Raw genomic sequence first — 25705 nt, 5'->3', positions numbered from 1 at the left:
TGCGCAGAAAAAACCCAGCTCAGTCTCAGACCAAAGTCACTGGCAGGGGCTGGAGGGGATGGAGCGCTGCCTGGCCGTTTCTATTGAGAGTGCAGGAACGACGTAGCTCCTGTCTCATTGATAATTGGAAAGGAGCCCCCAACACAGCCCCCAGTGTGACCGCAACCATTATGCCCCCACTGGGGGCCCCTGAGGGAGTGGGGGCCCCAGGCATTTGCTTTGTTTGCCTCCCCATAATGTCAGCCTGCCCACATCTGATACTTCCCATTTATTCCCCCTCTTATCGCTCTCATCCTAATATGAATTACCGCAATCTCTCCTATGTAAAACCTGTGTCCTTGACGACCACCCCTCTGCTCCCTCTCTCTGGAGCACTCTGAAATGCCCACTCTGTCTGTAATAAGCTCCATGTGATTCATGACCTCCTTACCTCTCACAATTTCTCCTTCCTGGGCCTCACCGAAACATGGCTGACACCCTCCAACACTGCCTCCCTTGCTCCGCTGTGTTATGATGGCCTCCACTTTGCCCACACTCTTCTCCTTGGCAACATACATGGCGGAGGAGTGGGTCTTCTTCTTTCTACCGATTGCACCTTTAATCCAATCCCACCTCTAACCTCCCTTATCTTCTCTTTTGAAGTCCACTCTGTCCGCATCTATTCTACCTCCAAGTGGCCGTCATATACCGACCTCCGGGCCCGGCCACTACCTATATTGACTAATTCTCCACCTGGCTTCTTCACTTTCTTTCTGCTGACATTCCCACTATCATAATGGATGACTTCAACATCCCTACTGACACCCTCCAGTCAGCAGCCTCCAAACTCCTGTGTCTTACTTTATCTTTTGGACTTACTCAATGTTCCTCCTCAGCCACCCACACAGACGGAAATACATTAGACCTTATCTTCACCTGTCTCTGCTCCCTATCTAACTTCACAACCTCCCCTCTCACCCTACCTCATCACCATCTACTCACTTTCTCATCTCTGTCCTCCTCACCTGTCACCCAAGTCAGCAACTAGCACACCCCTGAAGAAACCTTGCATGTCTCCACACTCACACACTCTCTAATTCTATTCTACCACTGACATCCATATCTTCACTCCACGACACAGACAGTGTCACTGCCTTCTACAATGCCACTCTAGCATAGCACCAGCTATTGACTCGGTTACCCCTCTCATGCATGACAGAGTGTAACGAATCAATAGACAACCCTGGCACAATAGCATCACTAAAAAGCTTTGGCAAGTGTCCAGGGTCGTGCAGGGCTGCTGGTAGGAATTTCGGGGCCCCATACTGGCAAAATTTTGGGGCCCCCTTGAAACTCCACCCAGGCTTCACCCCAGCTCCGCCTCCACTCCTCAAACCTTCCACAGTCCCACCGACCACTCTTGGAAAAACTCTACTTTCTGCCACACTGTGACCACACCACATATTACCACCACATAGTGACTGAATAATACCACATACAAGAGACAAATACTGTCACACCATGACCAGATCAAGTCTATGAGAGCATCGTTCAGGCTTTCAGACTTGCATTGAGAGATTGTGACATAGCTTCTGACTTCCAGTCAGTCAGAAGCTGCGTTCACAAGATGGCGCCGCAAGACTGAAGCAGTGCTGAAAATTGATGAAGACGCCAGAAGGTGAGTATGACTTATGTTTAAAGGGACTCTGTCAGCACAGGATGACTGTTCAAATAAAGTCCCACCACTCGGTACTTCACGTCAGTGCCAACCCTTTAAATTCACCTGCCCACCTGTTTGTTCTCCCTCTATCTCCACACCCCCCTTCTGGCCGGGAGTCTGCATTTCACATCCTTGAAGCCAAGTGATTGCCATTCCTGGCTCCGACACCAGCGAATCCTCACAGTGCTTACGATGTGTGGATTCACAAGTCTTCAGTCAGTGACACAGAGGGACTGCTGGCTTGTGGATTTAGACTGGACAACCCCTTTAAGGCTCCTTCAGCCATCAGTGAATATCGGTCTGTGCTCGGACCGCAATGCATGGACTTGCCGCGGGTCTCCTGACCTCAACTCAGCAGCCTCACAGCATGTATGAGGATGCGGGTCAGCATGATTGGTGCCCAGTCCAAGCACTGCAGACTGAGAGCAGAACGATTTCTCACTTCCAGTATTTACACTGTCATAATAATAAAGATGTTTCCCAATCATATACAGTGCATTGTGAAAGTATTTGGCCCCCTTGAACTTTTCTACCTTTTGCCACATTTCTGGCTTCAAACATAAAGATATAAAATTAAATTTTATTGGAAAGAATCAACAAGTGGGACACAATCGTGAAGTGGAACGAAATTTATTGGATATTTTAAACTTTTTAAACAAATTAAAAACTGAAAAGTGGGGCGTGCAATATTATTCGGCCCCTTTACTTTCAGTGCAGCAAACTCACTCCAGAAGTTCAGTGAGGATCTCTGAATGATCCAATGTTGTCCTAAATGACTGGTAATGATAAATAGAATCCACCTGTGTGTAATCAAGTCTCCGTATAAATGCACCTGCTCTGTGATAGTCTCAGGGTTCTGTTTCAAGTGCAGAGAGCATCATGAAGACCAAGGAACACACCAGGCAGGTCCTAGATACTGTTGTGGTGAAGTTTAAAGCCGGATTTGGATACAAAAAGATTTCGCAAGTTTTTAACATCTCAAGGAGCACTGTACAAGTGATCATATTGAAATGGAAGGATTATCAGACCACTGCAAATCTTCCAAGACCCAGCCGTCCCTCTAAACTTTCATCTCGAACAAGGAGAAGACTGATCAGAGATGCAGCCAAAAGGCCCATGATCACTCTGGTTGAACTGCAGAGATCTACAGCTGAGGTGGGAGAGTCTGTCCATATGATAACAATCAGTCATACACTGCACAAATCTGGCCTTTATGGAAGAGTGGCAAGAAGAAAGCCATTTTTCAGAGATATCCATAAAAAGTCTCATTTGAAGTTTGCCACAAGCCACCTGGGAGACACACCAAACATGTGGAATAAGGTGCTCTGGTCAGATGAAACCATTATCAAACTTTTTGGCCGCAATGCAAAACGATATGTTTGGCGTAAAAGCAACACAGCTCATCACCCTCAAAACACTATCCCCACTGTCAAACATGGTGGTGGCAGCATCATGGTTTGGGCCTGCTTTTCTTCAGCAGGGACAGGGAAGATGGTTAATATTGATGGGAAGATGGACGGAGCCAAATACAGGACCATTCTGGAAGAAAACCTGTTGGAGTCTGCAAAAGACCTGAGACTGGGACGGAGATTTATCTTCCAACAAGACAATGATCCCAAACATAAAGCAAAATCTACAATAAAATGGTTCAAAAATAAACGTATCCAGGTGTTAGAATGGCAAAGTCAAAGTCCAGACCTGAATCCAATCGAGAATCTGTGGAAAGAGCTGAAAACTGCTGTTCACAAACGCCCTCCATCCAACCTCAATGAGCTTGAACTGTTTTGCAAGGAAGAATGGGCAAGAATTTCAGCCTCTCGATGTGAAAAACTGATAGAGACATACCCCAAGCGACTTGCAGCTGTAATCGCAGCAAAAGATGGCGATTATTAACTCAAGATGGCCGAATAATATTGCATGCCCCACTTTTCAGTTTTTAATTTGTTAAAAAAGTTTAAAATTTCCAATAAATTTCGTTCCACTTCACGATTGTGTCCCAGTTGTTGTTGATTCTTCCCCCAAAAAATAGAATTTTATATCTTTATGTTTGAAGCCAGAAATGTGGCAAAAGTTAGAAAAGTTCAAGGGGACCAAATACTTTCACAATGCACTGTATACACTTATATCAATCATTCCCTCCCCTCCCCCCTTTCAGGAGCAGAGGGAATGATTGTATCATATAATCATGTACTGAGATGGTGGACAAATTAATACATGAACTTAAAGGGGTTTTCCCACGAACAAAAGTTAATTTTAATCAATAGATCTTTGAATAATGTAATGGCTGTGTCTGACCGTGTACAGAACACGGTCTGATCATACCATGACGCGCCCTCTGGGTCGTGGGGTACCCGGTGCCGAGCCGGTAAATGCTGGGGGATGTCACAGTAGCGGTGACCCGGTCCGTGACCCAGGGGTTATTGATAGGGGATTTATGGTGATTGTATAAAGTTCGTGACGCCGCCTGTTGTATGCGGCTAGGGGAGCCGCCGCTGCGGAGCAGGTCCTCTGGAGCTGATGTTACTGCAGCAGGGATAGTGTGGCTCTCCACAGGTAGAGCTTAGCTATAGGGCAGTGTAGATGTTATGGGTTATGCTCGGCGTTGTAGTGCAGGGGTTGATGGCGCAGCAATAATCAGTCCACAACTCAATGGCGGTTTCCTCTTATCTTTACTGGTGGTGATTAGACAAGCCGGGACTAGGGTGCTGGCTAGAAGTGGAAGTCCGGGCAACCTGGAAGCAAGTAAAGAATCCTCCTTGCCAGGTGAAATTGGAGGCCTTCCCTTTACACTAAACTCTTTAGCCCTGCTGCTTGTAGCTGTGCGCGTCCCTCGTCCCTGAGTGCAACGTTTCTGTGCTCACCCGTATGGCAGGCAGCTCGGGCCTTGCTGGTGCGTCGCTCTCACGTGGCGGTGCTGAACCCTGCGGTGCTGCTGAGCCTTTGGGCGTCTGATGAGGCCAGGAGACCTGCAGTCTCCTGCCCTCCGGTTTCTACTGCTGGGCCTTCGGTGCCCCACAGCCTTGGACTCCGGTGTCCGGTTCTTCTGTGCTGGTTCTTCTGGGGTGAGCTGCCGCGCAGCTCCAGTCCCCAGCTCCTCTCTCCTCGATGTCCTGACTTCAACTCCTCACACACTAAGTCTCACTAACCACGCCTCCAGATCCCAGTTGCCAAGGGGAGGGACTCCCCTTGCTGGTCTGGAGCCAGGAAAGTGTTGCATGCTTAGTAAAACCTGATTAGGGGACCCCTGCTTGCTTCCAAGCATGGCATCAACTCTTGTGAGGGAGGCAATGCCACTGTGGCAACCGGACTAGTGTTGAGCCACCCCCGTAGTGTTCGAGTTCGTTTCGGTTCGTCGAACACCCGTGTGTTCGCCGAACTGTTCGTCGAACTGTTCGTCGAACACCTTCGAACACCGTTAAAACCAATGGCAGGCAAACAAAAACACATAGAAACACATAGAAAACACCTTCAAAGGTGTCCAAAAGCTGACAAACTGCTCAGAAGACACAACTAACACATGGAAAAGTGACAAGTATGTATAGTCATGCGAAAAGAAAAGAGGTGGAGGAGTAAAAGGAGGGGGAGACACAGATATAGGCATGTCATGCCCTTCTAAAATCCAAAAAGTGAGAAGCCGACACGTTCAGTCCGCTCCTGCCCGTGCCACCTCCGTGTCGCCGGGTTTGTGCCAGAGCCGCGGTGAACCCTGACGGCCAGCCCCCCTCTCCGAATACTGGTGCCTGTCCGCTGGTGGGTCGAGCGAGCCCCCCTGTGGTGGAGGCAGCTCTAAGCTTTTTAATTTAAATTGTCTCTCTAATTTGAATAAATACACTTTAAATCCATTTACAAGGATCTATTGGAGGGCAAGTCTCATGCCAGCAGCCGCGTAATTCCAGCTCCAGTAGCGTCCACTAAAGCTGCTGCAGTTAAAAAGCTTTTATAAGGATCGAGCTCGGCTGTCCACCGCAAGGCATCCTACTGCCAGTCCGAGCCCCTATGCCTTGGGGTGCCTCCTGATGCTCTTCACTGAGTATCCCGTGGTCCCGAAGCATTTCCTTTGAAAAAATGAAGTGTCCAAACTACAGGTGGTGTAGCTTGCTTAACAGCCGGGATAATCCGCTGACTAGCAGACACTGCTACTAGGCACAAAGTATTTCCTGGGCTAGATGCAGTTAAAAATTTGTAATTAGATACTCTCGTTGGATGCTGAGAAAGCATTCCATAGAGTCTCCTGGCACGCCATATATGATTCTCTTAAAAAGCTTGGGGTAGGGGTCTAGGGGACCCTTTTATAGCCAAAATCACGGCCCTGTATCGCAATACGTCACCTAGGCTGAAGATAAATGGAACTGTAGCACCTTGAGGGCTCGGTTGCTACAGAGGTATTGCACCTCACCCAGAGGTGTGATATCTCACTCTCAGGTAAGGATGTAGTGTGGATCAGGACCCAACACCTGCATGCATTACACCACATTGCCGTGGGGCAGGGCGACCAATATGCCCCTGAGATGGGCACGACAGTCTCTGTCCCTGGCTGGAGTGGGGGGAGGGAACACTGAGGAAGGGGAACCCTGTAGTGCAGGAGCAGGGAGGAAGCAGTTCCTGGGTGCATTGAGAAGGGAGTATAAAAGGTGGGCACCATCTTAGTTCAGTGCAGAGAAGTCTGAGCAGAAGTGGCAGGGAGCAGGGGCTCTGCATGAGCTCTGCTCCGGAGGCGGGCCTAGTAACAGAGGCCCAGGCCTGGAAGAGGGAGAAGGAAGGAAGAGGAGCGGAGAAGGCTCCAGGAACGAGGAACGAAGGGATCTCAGGGGTGCGGACGGGCGAGTCGCCACCGCACGCCCGAATCCACCTGCGTGGAGGGGTCAGGCCAAAGGGGGAGACCGGTCCCCGAAACTAGTGGAGGCAGGAAACGACCCTCAGCTAGAAACAGGAGGCTGTGACATTTTATGTGGCGCAGCCCCTCACTACACCCGCTAGGAAGGCACCACATAGGGTCAGGGAAACTGGCGCCAAGTTTACCAAGAGGAGGCCCGAGGCAGCCGGACAGAAGGGTTGGTAAGAAAGGCCAGACAAAGGACACACAAAGGGGGTCCTGTGAAGCACTCCAAAGTTATCTGGGAGTTGTCTGAGCCCCTCACCTGGTGAGCACAGTACGACGTGGGCAGCCGTTACCTGCAGACGTGGTCTGGATAATAAGAACTGTGAGTAAAGGCCCTGGACTGCATCACTGACTCCGTGTCATTACTGCTGCTGCCCTGCACCATCACCCCCATCCTCCGCATACACTGCCCTGAGGCTATACTCCTCCCATGGGGAGTTATGCTACGCTCTGCTGCACCCACAACACCAGCCTCAGCGGTCTGCCCTGGAGCGGCGGTTCACTCTGACCGCAATCCACGGGTGGCGTAGTCGGACATTTAAACATCAAAACCACATAAATAGTTCCGCCACTGGTTTGACCGCCCTGAGCCATGGAACCGGGTTGCCGCCACGGAGACTACAACCACCAGCATCCACCAAAAAGGGTCCGGCTCCGGGTGTCCCAAGGCCCAGGGGGCGCGTCAGAACATTTTCATCACCTTTCACAATCACCAATGGGACAAGGCAGGGATGTTCTCTGTCCCCTCTCTTATACATCCTAGTGACGGAGCACCTGCTCTCATCAATTCGCCATAACCCCAATATTAGGTGGATTGAGGTGGGAGGCACCGAGTACAAGTGCTCTCTATTTGCTGATGATGTCCTAGTATATATCACTCAATCACATATATCCATCCATGCTGTTATGGCTGAAATAGATCACTTTGTTACATGGTTAAATTTTAAAATCAATGCAGCGAAGTCTGAGGCCCTCGATGTCTCCCTCCCCAAATCCATATAGGATTCCATCCAGTCCAACTTTCCCTTTGCCTGGCCCTCACAGGGTATCAAATACTTAGGAATTCCTATTCATAGAGACCTCTCCCATCTATGTTATCTTAATTTTGGGCCCTTTATTGAACAACTCCATACAGACCACGGTTGGCAAGTTAGAACTGTAAGATTCACTACGTGAACCACTGGTGTTTTGTGGAAAAGCACATGTACACTGTGTTCCAAATTATTATGCAAAAAGTGTTTAGGAGTGATAAGGGAAGAATTTGTTTGTTTGTCAGTTAAACTCATTGATGGTGATGTGTGTCAGGGCTCTTTATATCACTGTAAGCAATTGCAGACACCTGTGCTAATTAGTTTGGCAGGTGTGTCCAATGAAAGGCAAGACTACTTAAGAAGGCTGTCTCATATTATTAAGCAGCCTACATTTTCTGCCAAAATGGGAAAGAAAAAGGATGTGTCGGCTGCTGAGAAGCAACAAATTGTGGAGTGTTTTGGTCAAGGCATGACTACAATCAACATTGTGCGATGATCAGGATGAAGTGTCTTGGCAATCAAGAAGTATGTAGCTGATTCACAGTACACACGTGTGCGTGCTGATAAGGGCAAATTGAGGACTCTTTCCTACAGGCAATTACGTCAGGTTGAAAGAGCAGCGGCAAAAAAGCCTTGTCATAGCAGCAGACAAGTTTTTGAAGCTGCTTGTGCCTCCAACGTCCCCCGAACAACAAGATGCAGGGTCCTTCAGAGGTTTGCAGCTGTGCATATGCCATCCTGTCGACCTCCTCTATCCACTTCACACAAGCAGAAACGGCTCCAGTGGGCCAAACATTACATGAAGACTGATTTCAAAACTGTTTTGTTCACGGATGAGTGCCGTGCAGCGCTCGATGGTCCAGATGGATGGAGTGGAGGATGGCTGGTTGATGGACACCCCACGCAAACACGGCTACAGTGCCAACAAGGAGGAGGTGGAGTAATGTTTTGGGCTGGAATCATGGGGAGAGAGATTGTCGGCCCCTTTAGGATCCCTGAAGGCGCTAAAGATGAACTCCATAATGTATGTGGATTTTCTCAAACAGCACTTCCTGCCATGTTTCAAGAAGAAGAACCGTGTATTTCACAGCAAGATCATTTTTCTGCATGATAATGCACCATCTCATGCTGCACATAAAACATCTGCATCTCTGGCTGATATGGGCATAAAAGGGGACAAACTTATGGTGTGACCCCCATGCTCCCCTGACCTCTACCCCATTCAGAACCTTTGGAGCATCATTAAAAGGAGTGTCTATGATGGCGGGAGGCAGTTCACATCTAAGCAACAGCTCTGGGAGGGTATTCTGTCCTCATGCAAAACAATTGAAGCAGAAACCATCCAAAACCTGACAAATTCAATGGACGAGAGAGTTCAGAAGCTCCTTTCGAACAAGGGGTCCTATGTGAAAATGTAACATCACCTAGAATAAAGTTTTGAGTTGAAAACTGTTTGATTTCAGTTTCTAACAACCTGCTAATGCTTATAATTTCAAAAATGACCATTTTTTTGGTCTTTATTAAAATGAAAAGGTTGATCGAAAAGTTTGGGGGATCTAAGAGTGTGGCAACCCAGTAGTCATGATTACTTCGAATTCTGACAATATGAGGGTCATGCTGCAGGTAGTGCAGCAAGAAGGCACTTATGTGTCTTGCGCATCTCGGAGCCCCAAAATTATTTTCCGGGCTAGATGCAGCTAAAAATTATTATTAATTTTAAATCTGGTGAAGCTTTAGTATAGATGGCCTAATAGGATCAGTGCTGCACACTGCTACAAAGCCCAAAATATTTTCCAGTCAAGATACAGATAAACATGATTAGTAATTTTAAATCTGGTGGAGCTTATTATAGATGGCCTAATAGAATCAGTGCTGCACACTGCTACAAAGCCCAAATTATTTTCCAGCCAAGATACAGATAAACATGATTAGTAATTTGAAAGCTTAAAACGGTTGGTAGGGTGATTTTAACCAATCATCAAGCTTTTACTCTCCCCAGGATGACACAGGGGTAGAAAAGTCGTTTCGGATCCATGATTTGTTCATCTTTATGAACGTGAGTCTGTCTACATTATCAGTGGAGAGCCGCGTGCGCTTATCTGTCAGCACACCACCAGCAGCGCTGAACACACGTTCAGACAGAACGCTGGCTGCGGGGCATGACAAGATCTCCAAGGTGTAAGTGGCTAGCTCCGGCCATTTATCCAGATTGGAAGCCCAAAAAGAGCAAGGGTCCAGTGACACAGTCGTGGCTTCAATGTTTACTTGGAGATACTCCTGTACCATCGTCTCTAGGCGTTGACTATGTGTCAGACTTCTTGTCTCCTGTGGCCTTGCAAAGGATGGGCTAAAAAAGTGGTGAAATGATTCCGCAAAATTGATGTTACCAGCAGATACTGTGGTTCTGTTACGGTTTGAGTGCTGAACACTTGACGGTCCCACGGTTGGCAAGTTGGAACTGTGAGATTCACTACGTGCACCACTGGTATTTTGTGGAAAAGCACATGTAAGATTCTGCAACAGTCTCTGCTGATACTCCTGCATGCGTGCATCCCTTTCTATGGCAGGAATAATTTCTGCAAATTTACTTTTGTATCGGGGATCTAACAGTGTGGCAACCCAGTAGTCAGGATTATTTCTAATTCTCACAATTCGAGGGTCATGTTGCAGGTAGTGCAGCAAGAAGGCACTCATGTGTGTTGCGCATCCAGGAGCACCAAGTCCCTGTTGTTTTGGTGGCGAGGTAACAATCATGCTTCCTTCCTCTGTCCTCTCCCCCCAACCTCGCACAACAGAAATGTGATCAAGGTCTCCCTCATCTGATGAGTCTTCCATCAGTTCGTCCTCCACATCTTCCTGGGCTCCTGCACCTTCCTCACTAGTTTGGCTGCTACCATGCGCCCTGGTAAAACCATCTCCCCCACCCTCACATGCCTGCCGCCTTGGTGCTGCCGACCGTCTGGACCTTGCAGATGTTAGCCCTTCCGCATACAACTCCTCCTCCTCTACTTCCTCCACCTCCTCTTGTGCCACCACCTGACTCCGAATTCTGTTTAACATGTGCTCCAGCATGTAAATCACCAGAATAGTCATGCTGATAATGGCATCGTCAGCACTAAACATCTTCGTCGCCATTTCAAAACTGTGCAGAAGGGTGCATAGGTCCCTGATCTGAGACCACTCCTCCAGCGTGATTTGCCCCACCTCTGGATCTCGTTGGCCCAGGCTATACGTCAGAACGTATTGCACCAGGGCTTGTCGGTGCTGCCACAGTCGCTGCAACATGTGCAGAGTTGAATTCCACCAGGTAGGCACATCGCATTTTAGCCGGTGAAGTGGCAGGCCCAACGACTTCTGTAGAGATGTAAGTCGCTGAGCTGCGGGATGCGAACGGCGAAAGTGAGCACACAGCGACCGTGCCCTCTGCAGAAGGCCATCTAGTCTGGGATAGTGGGCTAAAAATTGCTGGACAACCAGGTTCAACACGTGAGCCATACAAGGCACGTGTGTGACATTGCCCCGGCGAAGGGCCGCACCCAGGTTTGCAGCATTGTCGCACACGGCCTTCCCTGGTTTCAGGTCCAGTGGAGACAACCATTCATGAAATTGGTTCTCCAGAGCTGACCACAACTCCTCAGCTGTATGACTCACATTTCCCAGACATTTCAATGTAAAAACCGCCTGATGACGTTGAGCCCTACTGCCAGCATAGTAAGGAGGTGTGCAGGATCCCTTCTGCGCAGTTAGAAAGCTTGTGGCATGACCAGACAGGCTTTGGGTGCAGGTGGAAGACCGAGAGGAGGTTGAGGAGGCAGAAGCAGTGGAGGAACTTTGACATAAAGAGGATTGACGCACAACTCGTGGGGACGGCAAGACTTGGACAGCAGCCCCTTGTCCTGCTGTCACCATAGTTACCCAGTGCCCAGTCAGCGACATGTAACGCCCCTGTCCATGCCTACTCGTCCAAGTGTCTGTGGTGAAATGCACCCTGTCACACACAGAGTTTCTCAAAGAAGCGGTGATGTTGTGTGCGACATGCTGGTGGAGCGCAGGCACAACTTTCTTTGAGAAGTAGTGCCGACTGGGCATCTGGTACTGGGGCACTGCGACGGACATAAGGTCTCGAAAATCCTCTGTGTCCACCAGGCGGAAAGGCAGCATTTCTGTAGCCAAGAACTTGCAGATGGTGAAATTCAACCTCTTAGCTTTCTCATGGCTAGGAGGAAATGGTCTTTTACTTGTCCACATCTGAGGGACCGAGGGCTGGCTATTGTGCTTAGACGGGGTTGATAAGGGTGTCCCCGGCAAACTGCCGGTCTGTGAGGAAGATGCAGGCGGACATGTTAGGTTGCCTTGATCCAAAGGTGGTTCTATCGATGTCGGACAGCGCTCAACACCAGCTGGTGTTACCACCTCCAAAGAAAATGATGACCTGCCAATCACGCTGGCTGTTGCGGGTAAAGAGGTGGCAGGTCTGCGCCCCAAAACAGGTGTGACTGCTGTCCCCCCAGTCACAGAGGATGAAGAGGCCGCGGATGCACAAGATATGGCAGACGGTGGTTGGCCCGGCCGGCTAGGCCGCATTGTAGCACACTGAGCTTCCCACTGCAACTTATGCTTCATGTCCATGTGCCGGTTCATGCATGAAGTACTCAAACTATGTATTTTTTGGCCTCTACTTAGCTTTTGCTGACAAATGTTACAGATAACACGAGTTGGGTCATCTTTATCGATCTGAAAAAATGCCCAGGCTATGCAAGGCTTAGCACCCATGCGACCTGAAGAGCCACCACGACTTGTGGTGAGAGGCAGAGTTGTGTTTGAGGATGCAGTTGTTGACGTGCTTCCAGTACTACGTCTCTGTCCAGGAAGGCGCAACCTGACCTCGTCGTCACTAGCATCTTCCTCCACCTCCTCTGCTGACCTCATCTCTTGGCTGACTGTGGGTTGACAGTAAGTGGGATCTCCAACCTCATCATCATCACCCTGTGCGTTATCACACCCGTCGTCCTCAGAGCCAACCTGTTCCTGCCCTGACAAAAAACTAAAGTTGTCGCTCCAATCAGGTATTTGAGTCTTATCATCGTCTTCCTCATTGTCTCCACCAACAGGAGTTACAGTTTGGGAATGAGGGTCTACATTATGGTCAGAACCTTCTGCGTCTGGTCCTGGATCCGACTCATAAAGATTCTGGGCATCAGTGCAGATCATTTCCTCGTCTGGATTCACAGAAGCGCTGGAGTCGACCTCTGATTCCCAGGCTATAGTATGAGTAAACAGCTCTGCAGACTCAACCATCTGTTCTACCTCATACTCAGACGGGCAGCTGGAGATTTGGGAGCTGTGAGGAAGCAAGTGCGATTGGGGTGACACCTTTGAGGACTGGAGTATTTGTGATGTTGAAGTTGATGTGGAGGAGAGCCCACTTAAAGGAGCACTTGATATCCGTTGAAGCACCTGCTGTTTTTGTGCCTCATCTGGAATTTGTAGCGATTGGCGTGGCCGTAAGAAAGGGATCTTATCACATTGTCCGCTAAAAGAAGTAGACATTTTAGTTTGGCTGGAAGATGGTCTTTCTTCTGCAGATGTTACTGTTGCTTTAACACCTACCCCACGGACACAACCTTTTTTCCCCTTCCCAACACGCCTATTCCCCTTTCCACCAGCAGCAGGCCTTTTTCCACTCATTTTGGTGGTTAACTAATTAACAACTCTGGAGTTGTTTGCACAAAAACACAATGGATGGGAACCGAGCAGAGCTGAGTGGCCAAACTGTGGTATTAGGCCAAAACTATTGGCTGGGTTAGATGCAGAAAAAAATTATATTCAATTTGCAACCTGATGGAGGTCAGTATAGATGGACTAATAGAGAAAGTCCCACACACTGCTAGAAGGCCAAATATTTTTTCAGAGCTAGATGCAGAAAAAAATATATTCAGTTTGCAACCTGATGGAGGTCTGTATAGATGGATTAATAGAACAAGTCCCACACACAGCTAGAAGCCCAATATTTTTTCAGAGGTAGATGCAGAAAAAAATATATTCAGTTTGCAACCTGATGGAGGTCAGTATAGATGGATTAATACAACAAGTCCCACACACAGCTAGAAGCCCAATATTTTTTCAGAGGTAGAGGCAGAAAAAAATATACTCAGTTTGCAACCTGATGGAGGTCTGTATAGATGGATTAATAGAACAAGTCCCACACACAGCTAGAAGCCCAATATTTTTTCAAAGGTAGATGCAGAAAAAAATATATTCAGTTTGCAACCTGATGGAGGTCAGTATAGATGGACTAATACAACAAGTCCCACACACAGCTAGAAGCCCAATATTTTTTCAGAGGTAGATGCAGAAAAAAATATATTCAGTTTGCAACCTGATGGAGGTCTGTATAGATGGATTAATAGAACAAGTCCCACACACAGCTAGAAGCCCAATATTTTTTCAGAGGTAGATGCAGAAAAAAATATATTCAGTTTGCAACCTGATGGAGGTCAGTATAGATGGACTAATACAACAAGTCCCACACACAGCTAGAAGCCCAATATTTTTTCAGAGGTAGATGCAGAAAAAAATATATTCAGTTTGCAACCTGATGGAGGTCTGTATAGATGGATTAATAGAACAAGTCCCACACACAGCTAGAAGCCCAATATTTTTTCAGAGGTAGATGCAGAAAAAAATATATTCAGTTTGCAACCTGATGGAGGTCAGTATAGATGGACTAATACAACAAGTCCCACACACAGCTAGAAGCCCAAAATTTTTTCAGAGGTAGATGCAGAAAAAAATATATTCAGTTTGCAACCTGATGGAGGTCTGTATAGATGGACTAATACAACAAGTCCCACACACAGCTAGAAGCCCAATATTTTTTCAGAGCTAGATGCAGAAAAAAATATATTCAGTTTGCAACCTGATGGAGGTCAGTATAGATGGACTAATACAACAAGTCCCACACACAGCTAGAAGCCCAATATTTTTTCAGAGGTAGATGCAGAAAAAAATATATTCAGTTTGCAACCTGATGGAGGTCTGTATAGATGGATTAATAGAACAAGTCCCACACACAGGTAGAAGCCCAATATTTTTTCAGAGGTAGATGAAGAAAAAAATATATGCAGTTTGCAACCTGATGGAGGTCAGTATAGATGGACTAATACAACAAGTCCCACACACAGCTAGAAGCCCAATATTTTTCAGAGCTAGATGCAGAAAAAAATTATATTCAATTTGCAACCTGATGGAGGTCAGTATAGATGGACTAATAGAATGATGCTATGCCCAAAAGATTTTACTTCACTAGGTGCAGTAAAAAAATTGGTATTCTATACACAGGTGGTATATCTTGCAACACAGATATTCTACTCCACTGACTAACACAATCTGCAATAGGCCAAAAAGGATTAGCTTTGCTAGATTCAGCCAAATGCTGTGAAAAAAACTTGCACAGCACTGGCACAGACCTGCCTGGCAAAAACTGATAGGAACTGATGTAACCTAGTCCTGAAAAGGACTCCAATTACAATTAGTCTTTACTCCCACAATCTATCTATTTAAGAGCACAGACCTGCCTGATAAAAGTCGTAGGAAATGCTGTAACCTAGTCCTTAAAAGGACTGCAATCACAACTATTCCCTACTCCCAAGCTATCTGTAGATTTGTGCGAAAATTGGCTTGAAATTAACAAGGTATAGCGCACACAGCAACAGCGGTGCCGTCTAACACGCAGCTGCAGCAGTGAGAAAATGGGGGCGACGGGGAAAATGGCTTGGTCTTATAGGGCAAGGACATGTGACATACACTGCCAATCACACATGCCCTTGCTTGTGTGAAAAAAAGCACTTCGCTCCGTGTGTGCGCTGCTGATAGGCTGACAGATTGCACCTCCCCACTGTAAATGCGGGAAAGAGAAAAAAAAATGGAGATCTTCATTATTCCTGCAGAGATCCATCCCCTGCCCCTCCCCCCACCCCGCTGTACACTCAAACTGCGTATTAACATTAATTTTCATCATTACTGAGAAAAAATCCAGTTATGATTTTGGTGCACGAACAGTTATCGAACATAACCTCGAACAGCCGAATTTTTCTCAAATTGTTCGTGTTCGCCGAATGGCTCGAACAGAGCCCAAAACAGCTCGAATTTGAGATTGGCGAACAGTTCGAGTAGAACAACGCTCATCTCTAAACCGGACCCCTGGGGTGCCACAACCACATCTCATGCTAAGGGGAGGAAACAAAAGAGTATACAGACATTTCAGCATGGGATCCCAACTGTTTCTTTCTTTGAAGTAAAACATTGTTTAAAAACAGGCAGTGAAATGTTTTACCTCACAGAAAGAATCATCTGTGATCCCCTGCTGTAATGTCTGTATATTCTTTTTCTTCCTCCCCTGCCCAGGAGATGTGGTGTGGTATGATCAGACCGTGTTCTGTACACAGTCAGACACAGCCATTACACAATACACAGCAGGGGCACATGTATAAGATTATCTCAGCACAGGAACATTTTATTTAAACACATCCAATTGTGGAAGTTATTATTATTCCAAGATCTATTGATCACCCTATTTGTCAACTACTCTTGTTCCTCCTACCTGTCCACAGAGGTTGGCATCATCTTGATATGCAATTGGCATATCCTTGTCGACTAGCCCTGGTCGTCCTCGCCACCGCCTCCTCAGCCTCTCGCTGCCAGTCGCAGCCTCCCCTCAGCACCAGCCTCACCCTGCCGGATGCAGCTTCCCCTCAGAAACAGGCCCCCCTCAGCACCAGCAACAGCCTCGCCTCAGAACCACCAGCAGCCTCCTCTCACCACCACCAGCCGCCTCCCCTCATCACCACCAGCCTCCCCTCATCACCACCACCAGCAGCCTCCCCTCATCACCAGCCTCCCCTCATCACCAGCAGCAGCCTCCCCTCAGCACCAGCAGTAGCCTCTCCTCGGCACCAGCCACCACTCAGCACCAACCTCCTCTCATCACCAGCAGCAGCCTCCCCTCATCACCAGCAGCAACCTCCCCTCAGCACCAGCAGCCTCCCCTCACCACCACCAGTAGTCTCCCCTCACCAACATCAGCAGCCTTCCCTCACCACCTCAGCAGCCTCTCCTCAGCACCAGCAGCTGCTTCCCCTCAGCAGCTGCAGCAGCAGCCTCCCCTCATCACCAGCAGCAACCTCCCCTCACCATCACCAGCCTCCTCTCACCACCAGAAACATCCTCCCCCCAGCACCAGCAGCAGCCTCCCCTTAGCACCAGCAGCAGCCTCCCCTCAGCACCAGCAGCAGCCTCCTCACAAGCCTCCCTTCAGCACCAGCAGCCTCTTCTCTGCACCAGCAGCAGCCTCTGTGGCACCCTGCTACGCACTGGTGCCACAGAACCCAGAAGGGTGCATGGATGGACTTCTCCACAAGAGGCCCTCACTACATTCACACACCTCCACCCTTCCACCTCACACCAGCAGAGGGAGCCCGTTAGGGACATATATATAGGGAAGGTGGAGCCAGGCAGCTCAGATCAGTGAAAGAGTGTGCTCAGAGAGAGAGTAGCACGCAGGCTGCTGTGTGAGGCAAGTCTAGGCTTCCAGCACGCACTGAAGCCTAGTGAGGGCCCTGAGTGTGGCCGAAGGCGAGAGGAGAAGGAAGAAGTAGCAAGGGGGCAGAGGAGCATACCAGGCTCACCCCGAGATATATACTGGACACGGGGTCTGTGCCTACGGGGTCCCTTTATACCCAGTAGGGACCACCGGAACCCCTGGAGGACTACAGGTCCCAGGTTTACCAAATGCTGACTACAGTACCAGGGCTAGGAGTCACGGAGGCGCCAGCGACCAGGGAGAGTGATCTCCAGGAGAAGGCCCTATCACCAGATCACCAGGTGCAAGAGAGAGACAGTAACCAAGCTAGGCCTAGCTCCAGGCAGGTCAGAAGCTTAGCGAGTAAAGCCACGGATCAGGAGGCCCTATACCCGCTCACTGGGGAGAGTCCAAAAGTGCACCCTTCATCCGTAGTACCCTGGACCGTGCCTGTATCATCACTATTAAACGTACTGAAGCTTATCCCCGTGTGAGTGTTCGTCTTTCCTCCGGGACCACCCTGCCGTCTCTCCCCTGCATCACCAACCATTACATCCCACGCTGCCCTGAGGCCCGCTACACCTGTGGGGAGCCGTTCCATCACAAGCTGCCCTACAATCTGCCTCAGAGGACTGCTCCGCAGCGGCGGCCCCCTTTAGCCGCATTCCACAGGTGGCATCACGAACTTTCCAAATTTCCTATAAATAATCCCCCTTTTCATTGACCGCCCTGGGTCACGGACTGGGCCAGCCACCGTGATATCCCCCATACCGGCATCCATAGGCCCGGTTGCCGAGTACCCCACGGCCCAGGGGGCGCGTCACCTCTCCTCGGCACCAGCACCAGCCTCCCCTCAGCACTAGCAGCAGCCTCCCCTCAGCACCAGCAGCTGCATCCCCTCAGCACCAGCAGTAGCCTCCCCTCAGAACCAGCAGCAGACTCCCCACCAGCCTCCTCTCAGCACCAGCAGCAACCTCCCCTCTCCACCACCAGCCTCCCCTCACCTCCAGCCTCCTCTCACCACCAGCAACAGCCTCCCCTCAGCACCAGCAGCAGCCTCCCCTTAGCACCAGCAGCAGCCTCCCCTCAGCACCAGCATCAGCCTCACCACAAGCCTCCCCTCAGCACCAGCAGCCTCTCCTCTGCATCAGCAGCAGCCTCTCCTCGGTACCAGCAGCAGCCTCTCCTGGACACCAGCACCAGCCTCCCCTCGGCACCAGAACCAACCTCTCCTCGGCACAAGCAGCAGCCTCCCCTTGGAACCAGCACCAGCCTCCCATCGGCACCAGCACCAGCCTCCTCCCAGCACCAGCCTCCCCTCGGCACCAGCACCAGTTTCCCCTTGGCACCAGTAGCAGCCTCCCCTCAGCACCAGCAGCAGCCTCCCCACAAGCCTCCCCTCAGCACCAGCAGCCTCTCCTCAGCACCAGCACCAGCCTCCCCTCAGCACCAGCCTCTCCTCAGCACCAGCAGCCTCTCCTCAGCACCAGCAGCAGCCTCCCTTTGGCACCAGCACCAGCTTCTCCTCAGCACAAGCCTCCCCTCAGCACCAGCACCCTCTCCTCAGCACCAGCAGCAGCCTCCCCTTGGCAACAGCACCAGCCTCCCCTCAGCACCAGCCTCCCCTCAGCACCAGCAGCAGCTTCTCCTCAGCACCAGCAGCAGCCTCCCCTCAGAACCAGCAGCAGCCTCCCCTCACAACCAGAAGCAGCAGCCTCCCCTCATCACCATTAGCAGGCCCCCCCACCACCATCAGCAGGCCCCCATCACTATCAGCAGGCCCCCCCACCACAATCAGCAGGCCCCCGCATCACCAGCAGCAGGCCGTCCATCACCAGCAGCAGGTCCTGCCATCACCTGGCCCCCCACAGCCATCAGCAGGCCCCGCATAACCATCAGCAGGCCCCCTCATCACCATCAGCAGGCCCCTCTGAGCACCACCAGGCCCCACTCACCACCAAACTCAGCAGCAGCTTCCTCTTCCTGCTACTCACACACTGGCCACCGCCTCCGAGACATGCTGCTCTGCTCAGGAATGAAGATGAGCATTCAGTGTGTCAGGAGATTGGAGTCAGGACCATGATGTACCTGGCCGCTGCTTAAAGGTAAAGCACCCATTTCCGTCTGCCGGGTGCATCGGGCATTTAACTGTTACCCCTGAGGCCCGGTAAGAAGAAGCAAAGAGAGGGGCCCCGGGCTGCCAGCGTGCCTGCCCCTCCTTCTTGCTTCTTTTCACCGGGCCCCATACAGTAGTAAGGGTAGTAATGCCCTGATGGCGGCCCTGGGGTCATGGAGCGGCATTGGAAGAAAACACATTCGCAAGATGACTTCTCTGCATTCAAACAAGCAACACTCGCTTTCAAATCAGCCCTTACCTCTGCTAAACAGGCTTACTTCACAACCCTCCTATCTTCCTTATCCAGGGTCACACTGGGGTGTCTGGGGCCCACAGGGGAAATTGACCCTAGGGGCCCACCCTACTGTCATGGCCAAAAGTATTGAGAATGACACCAAAATTATATTTTCACATGATCTGCTGGCCTCTGGTTTTTATTAGTGTTTGTCTGATGTTTATATCACATACAGAAATATAATTGCAATCATATTATGAGTACCAATAGGTTATATTGACAGTTAGAATGAGTTAATGCAGTAAGTCAATATTTGCAGTGTTGCCCCTTCTTCTTCAAGACCTCTGTAATTCTCCCTGGCATGCTCTCAATCAACTTTTGGACCAAATCCTGACTGCTAGCAGTCCATTCTTGCATAATCAATGCTTGCATTTTGCCAGAATTTGTTGGTTTTTGTTTGTCCACCCGTCTCTTGATGATTGACCACAAGTTCTCAATGGGATTAAGATCTGGGGAGTTTCCAGGCCATGGACTCAAAATCTCTATGTTTTGTTCCATGAGCCATTTAGTTATCACCTTTGCTTTATGGCAAGGTGCTCCATCATGCTGGAAAAGGCATTGTTGGGCGCCAAACTGCTCTTGGACGGTTGGGAGAAGTTGCTCTTGGAGGACATTCTGGTACCATTCTTTATTCATGGCTGTGTTTTTAGGCAAGACTGTGAGTGAGCCGATTCCCTTGGCTGAGAAGCAACCCCACACATGAATGGTTTCAGGATGCTTTACAGTTGGCATGAGACAAGACTGGTGGTAGCGCTCACCTCTTCTTCTCCGAATAAGCTGTTTTCCAGATGTCCCAAACAATCGAAAAGGGGATTCATCAGAGAAAATGACTTTGCCCCAGTCCTCAGCAGTCCACTCACTGTACCTTTTGCAGAATATGGAATCTGTTTTAAAGAGCTTTTTTCACAATAAAGAAACCTATTTTTTGAACTATTCATGAAGCTGGTAATCCTTTCTCCTTATGCATTGCAAACCGCACTGATTGAAAGAATGGGGAACTTTTATCCCTGACAGGACACTTTTATCCCCATTTTAAAATGGAGCGGCATGTGGTATGTCTGACCGCAGCTCCATTCATCCTCTTTGGGGGCTTCCAGAAAAAGCCAAGTGCAGCCCCTTAGGGAATAAATGGATTAGTGGTCGAGTCGTACATGCCGTTCCATACTAATGGGGATAAAAGTTGCACATTCTCCAGGTCACAGCAGTCCATAACTTATCTATCCTTTGGCCACGTTCACACGATCAGCATTTGGTCAGTATTTTACATCAGTATTTGTAAGCCAAAACCAGGTGAGGAACAATCAGAGGAAAAGTAAAGTAGAAAGATGTCACCACTTCTGCATTTTTCACCCATTCCTGGTTTTGTCTTACAAATACTGATGTAAAATACTGACCATATGCTGAACGTGTGAACATGGCCTTAGGATAGGTGATTTCTTGTTTTCACCGTAGAACCCCTGTAAGCGCATATTTGCTACTGTGCAATAGCCACAGGACAGGGAGGGGTTAAACATCCAAGTATTTAATCTCCATTGGAAATCATGAATCTTCCCCTTATTGATATCAAAGAGAACAAGTGACCTCCATACACAACACAATCTGTCGGGGTCGTAGCGACATTCCACTCGTCCTCCAGTCACTCCAAATTAAGGCTATGAGCATGGGTCAACCATTCAAAGAATGAGTCAGACAACAAGCTGGTTCAAACTCAGAGCATGCTCAGAAGGCTACTGGCAAGCCACGATCTCAGCAATGTTCTGCCTTTATTTCCGCATGCACAAACTTAAATACACTACATAATGGGGAGGGGAAATGGAGTGTTCGGGGCGGGGTAAGCCATAAATGGAGTGTTCGGGGCGGGGTAAGCCATATATGTCTAGTATCCGGCCACTCCTGATTGGTCCACGTATCCTTAACTCAGTCTCTGGGCAGACAACCGTCAGTTGATGATTCGGTTTCATTTCTCTGAAACAGGTGCTGGCTGATACCGGCGCCATCTTAGCATAAGTTTCGATCTAAGTAACACGTAGCAAGGAAAGCTTATTGTTCTGAGACACAAAATGATGGTTAGTACATAAACAAAGCGTATAAAAGTATAAAAGTAGAGAAAATATATATTCTTTCTTACCCTGACATTCCCCCCTAAACACTAAGCTTTCCCTTGCTTCGGGGCCTTTGAGACTGTCCATGTGTGGGGAGAGGGGAGGTGGATTTCTTCACCCAATCATCTTAGAAGCTGCCCCCTTATGGGACGCCCCCAAACAATTGAGCCCTACCCTAAATGACACATGGAGTTCTCCCAACTGACCCTAAACTAGATCTCTCAATTGGACTCTGTCATGGGGGGTCTGGTCAGGCTTATTTAAAGGAGTGTATTTCTCCATATCTTCCTTACTGGTATCATCATGTAACAGAGATGTGGTTTCTTGATTCAAAAAGGTCCCGGAGGTTGGAACAGCATTGTTTATAGCTTTCCTGTATGAGGGGACTATGCAGCATACCATGTCATTCCTGCGCAATTCACTATGTCACCGTAATCAAATCGATACGTCTGGATTTTTGCGTGAGTATCTACCCAGAATGTGGTAGCTGTCCACCCTGGGACAGACAGTAAGCATATGGAAAGGATATAGAAGAAGATAGTCATCTTTTATAGGCTCGTTCTGTCTCTCTTGCAGTGGGAAGCGTGAATCCAGGTGCTCCTGCCCTCAAGCTTCAGAGCTGTAGGAGTAGTCAGGATCACAGTGTAGGGGCCCTCAAATCTGGGTTGGAGACAGTCTCTCCGGACAAACTTCTTTACGTACACCAGGTCGCCTGGGGTGAAATCATGTACCGCATCACCTGTGGATTCTGGGAGAGAAGCAGACACTGCAGAGCGGGTGTTAGTCAATTCTTTAGACAGAGCAATCACAAATTTTACTACTCTATTATGTGTTTCAGACAACTCTTGGGGCCTAATTTCTCCTATTTTAGGTGGGGTCCCAAACAAAATTTCATAGGGAGTTAGCCCATGTTTAGCTTGTGGGGTGTGTCTGATATGATACAATACTATAGGGAGTAGGTCGGGCCAGGGGAGGGGATGATCTTGGGTCATTTTCAAGAGCTGGGTCTTGAGTGTGGAATTCATTCTTTCCACTTTGCCTGAACTGGCAGGATGGTATGGAGTGTGGAGGCCCAAATCTGTTCCCAACATGTTCCAAAGTTCTTTGTAGATATTTGCTGTGAAAGCTGGTCCTTGATCCGATTCTATGACTTGGGGAACTCCAAATCTGCAGGCAATTTCAGTGATCAGTTTTTTGGCTGTGACTTTAGCAGTCATGTTGACAACCGGGTAGGCCTCGGGCCAGGCTGAGAACATATCCACGGCTACCAAAACGTACTCATATTTTCCTGCTTTAGGCATTTGGATATGGTTGACTTGTATTCTCTGCCAAGGGTAGTCTGGTTTAGCCAGGTGTTGGAGAGGGACCCGTGCCGTACACGTTGGGTTGCAGGTAGCGCAGACAGAGCAGGATTTTGAGTATGCAGTCACAGTGGAAGAGATTCCGGGTGCAAAGTACAGTTTCTTGATACATGCCAAGGCTTGATTCTTTCCTCTGTGTGTAGGCCCGTGAGCCCATGCTGCCACGGCTGAGTACATGCGCCGGGGCAAGCAAGGTTTTCCGTCCACTTGATAAAGAGCTGAGTCGACCTTTAAATCTTTGCGACCTGCCAGCACGGCTCCCGCCGCTTTCCATTGCTTGACTTCTTCAGTGGGGGTCTTCCTTTGTTCCTCACACAATTTTTCTTCAGGCATCCTGACCCCCCTGGATTCCACTCGTGTCTCCGCTGGACTTGTATGGTCTTCCGCCGGCTGTTCTTTGGCCCTTGCTCTAGTGAGCGCCACAGCTACGGTTTGCAGGGTCTCCCCCATCTCTTCTTCCTTTTCTTGCCACTTTGATGACACATTCTCCACTGTTGCAGTCTTGGCTGCTTGGTCAGCTAGGTGGTTGCCCCTGGCTTCCCTGGAATCTAGTCTTCCATGAGCCTTGACCTTGATAACAGCAACCTGAATGGGTAGTTCCAGGGCCTTCATTAGGGCCTTAATCCATGAGGCATGTTTCACTGGTGTACCTGCAGCTGTGATGAATCCTCTAGACTTCCACAAGAGTCCAAAATCATTGCAAATTCCATGTCCATACCTAGAATCGGTATATATGTTTGCCGTTGTTCCAGCTGCCAGGTGGCAGGCTTCTGTGAGAGCTACAAGTTCAGCTTCTTGTGCAGACATGTATGGTGGTAGAGCTTCAGCCTTGAGGACTGTTAGGTCTGTTGTGACAGCATATCCTGTGTGGAACTTCCCTTGAGGGTCTGCGAAACGGGATCCATCAGTCCATAGGTGCAAGGCAGGGTGTGCGAGCGGATGTGCCACCATATTCTCTGGAGCAGAAGTCTCTTCCTGCAAAATGTTTATACAATCATGAGGTTCCACCAATGGACCTTCACCCTGTTCATCTTCCCCCCTAGAAGGTGGAAGCAAAGTGGCAGGGTTGATAGTCAGACATCTGGTAAATGTTATATTGGAGGGCAACAATAGGGAACACTGCAGCCGCAGGTGTCTTTGGTTGGTTAGATGTTTCGGAGATGTTTGTTGCAGAACAGCCGAGAGATCATGGCCAGCCTGTATAACTAGATCATGTCCAAGGACGATATCAGCTGACTTGTCAAGGAGGATGTGAGCAGCGTGGACCGCCTTAAGGCACGTGGGGGCAGTTCGAGCGACAGGGTCCAGGCGGGCTGAGCAGTAGTCTAAAGGCCGATACTTATGATCATAGCGTTGTGCTAGAACTCCAGAGGCATGACCTTCCGATTCAGAGACAAACAGGTGAAATGGCTGAGTATAGTCTGGTAAGCCCAAGGCCGGGGCAGAGACAACAGCCTGTTTAAGGCGGTCAAAACATAGTCTGCGTTGGTGAGAGACACGTGGATCTTCAGCATGAAGCCAGACGGAGCCTTCGTCCTTAAGACAGTCATACAGGGGTTGCATAAGCTTTGAGGCATCCGGGATCCATTGCCTGCAGTAAGTGATGAGGCCAAGGAAAGTCTGCATAGCGGAGTAGGTGGTTGGGAAGGTGATATCCATGATGGCTTGTTTTCTTTCTTCAGTCAGATGTCTAGCACCTTGTGATATACAATGTCCGAGGAAAATGACCTTGGGCAGACACCATTGGACTTTGCCTTTCGAGACCTTACAGTTAGCTGAGTGAAGAAACCAGAGAAGGGATGCTGACATCTCTGGCAAATTTTCTTCAGTGCCGCAGAGTAAAAGATCATCCACATATTGTAGAAGAGTGACCTGAGGGTTATCTTGAACCCATGGCTCCAGAATAGACTTCATAGAATGAATGAATTGGTTAGGAGAGTTCTGGGCTCCTTGTGGAGTCCTGGTCCATGTAAGCTGTGCTCCTTGAAAGGTAATGCAAAAAGAAACCACGAATCTTCATGCAAGGGTATACTGAAGAAGGCGTTGGCCAGATCTAACATCTTAAACAAGGTGGCCGTTGGAGGCACCTGAGACAAGAGGGTGTTTGGGTTGGGTACCACCGGAGTTTCTAAAATGGTAGCTGCATTGACGGCTCTGAGATCCTGAACCAACCGGTATCTTGGAGGCTCTCCCGGAGCGGTTTTCTTCTTTACAGGAAAGAGTGGTGTATTGCATGGAGATACACATCTAACAAGGACTCCTGACTCCAGGAGGGAAGCGATTTGGGTACCCAAGCTTTGTTCTTGTGCCGCTTTGAGGGGGTATTGTGGCAACCGTGGGTACCTGTGTCCAGGCTTGAGGTGTACTTGGACCGGGGGAACCTGCAGGAGGCCAACGTCCTCTGGCCCGCTGGACCACAGAGAGTGAGGGAACTGTGAGGAAGAAATGACAGATGTGGCCGCCCCAGTGTCCACCAGGAACTTCAATGGTTGATGGTCCACCTGTAAAGTGACAGTCCCACAGGCGGCCGTGGGGTGCGTAGCCGGGAAAGTGGACACTGGTTGACCGGGCCGTCATTGGCGTGGGTGAGATGGTTCACGGGAAGGACCATCGTTGTGTGGACCGTCATAAAACGAGCGGTC

The sequence above is a fragment of the Phyllobates terribilis genome, unplaced genomic scaffold, assembly GCF_046119375.1.
Source record: "Phyllobates terribilis strain yellow unplaced genomic scaffold, ASM4611937v1 Scaffold_61__1_contigs__length_8056638, whole genome shotgun sequence".
Taxonomy (NCBI): Eukaryota; Metazoa; Chordata; class Amphibia; order Anura; family Dendrobatidae; genus Phyllobates; species Phyllobates terribilis.
This window is presented reverse-complemented; position numbering follows the sequence as displayed.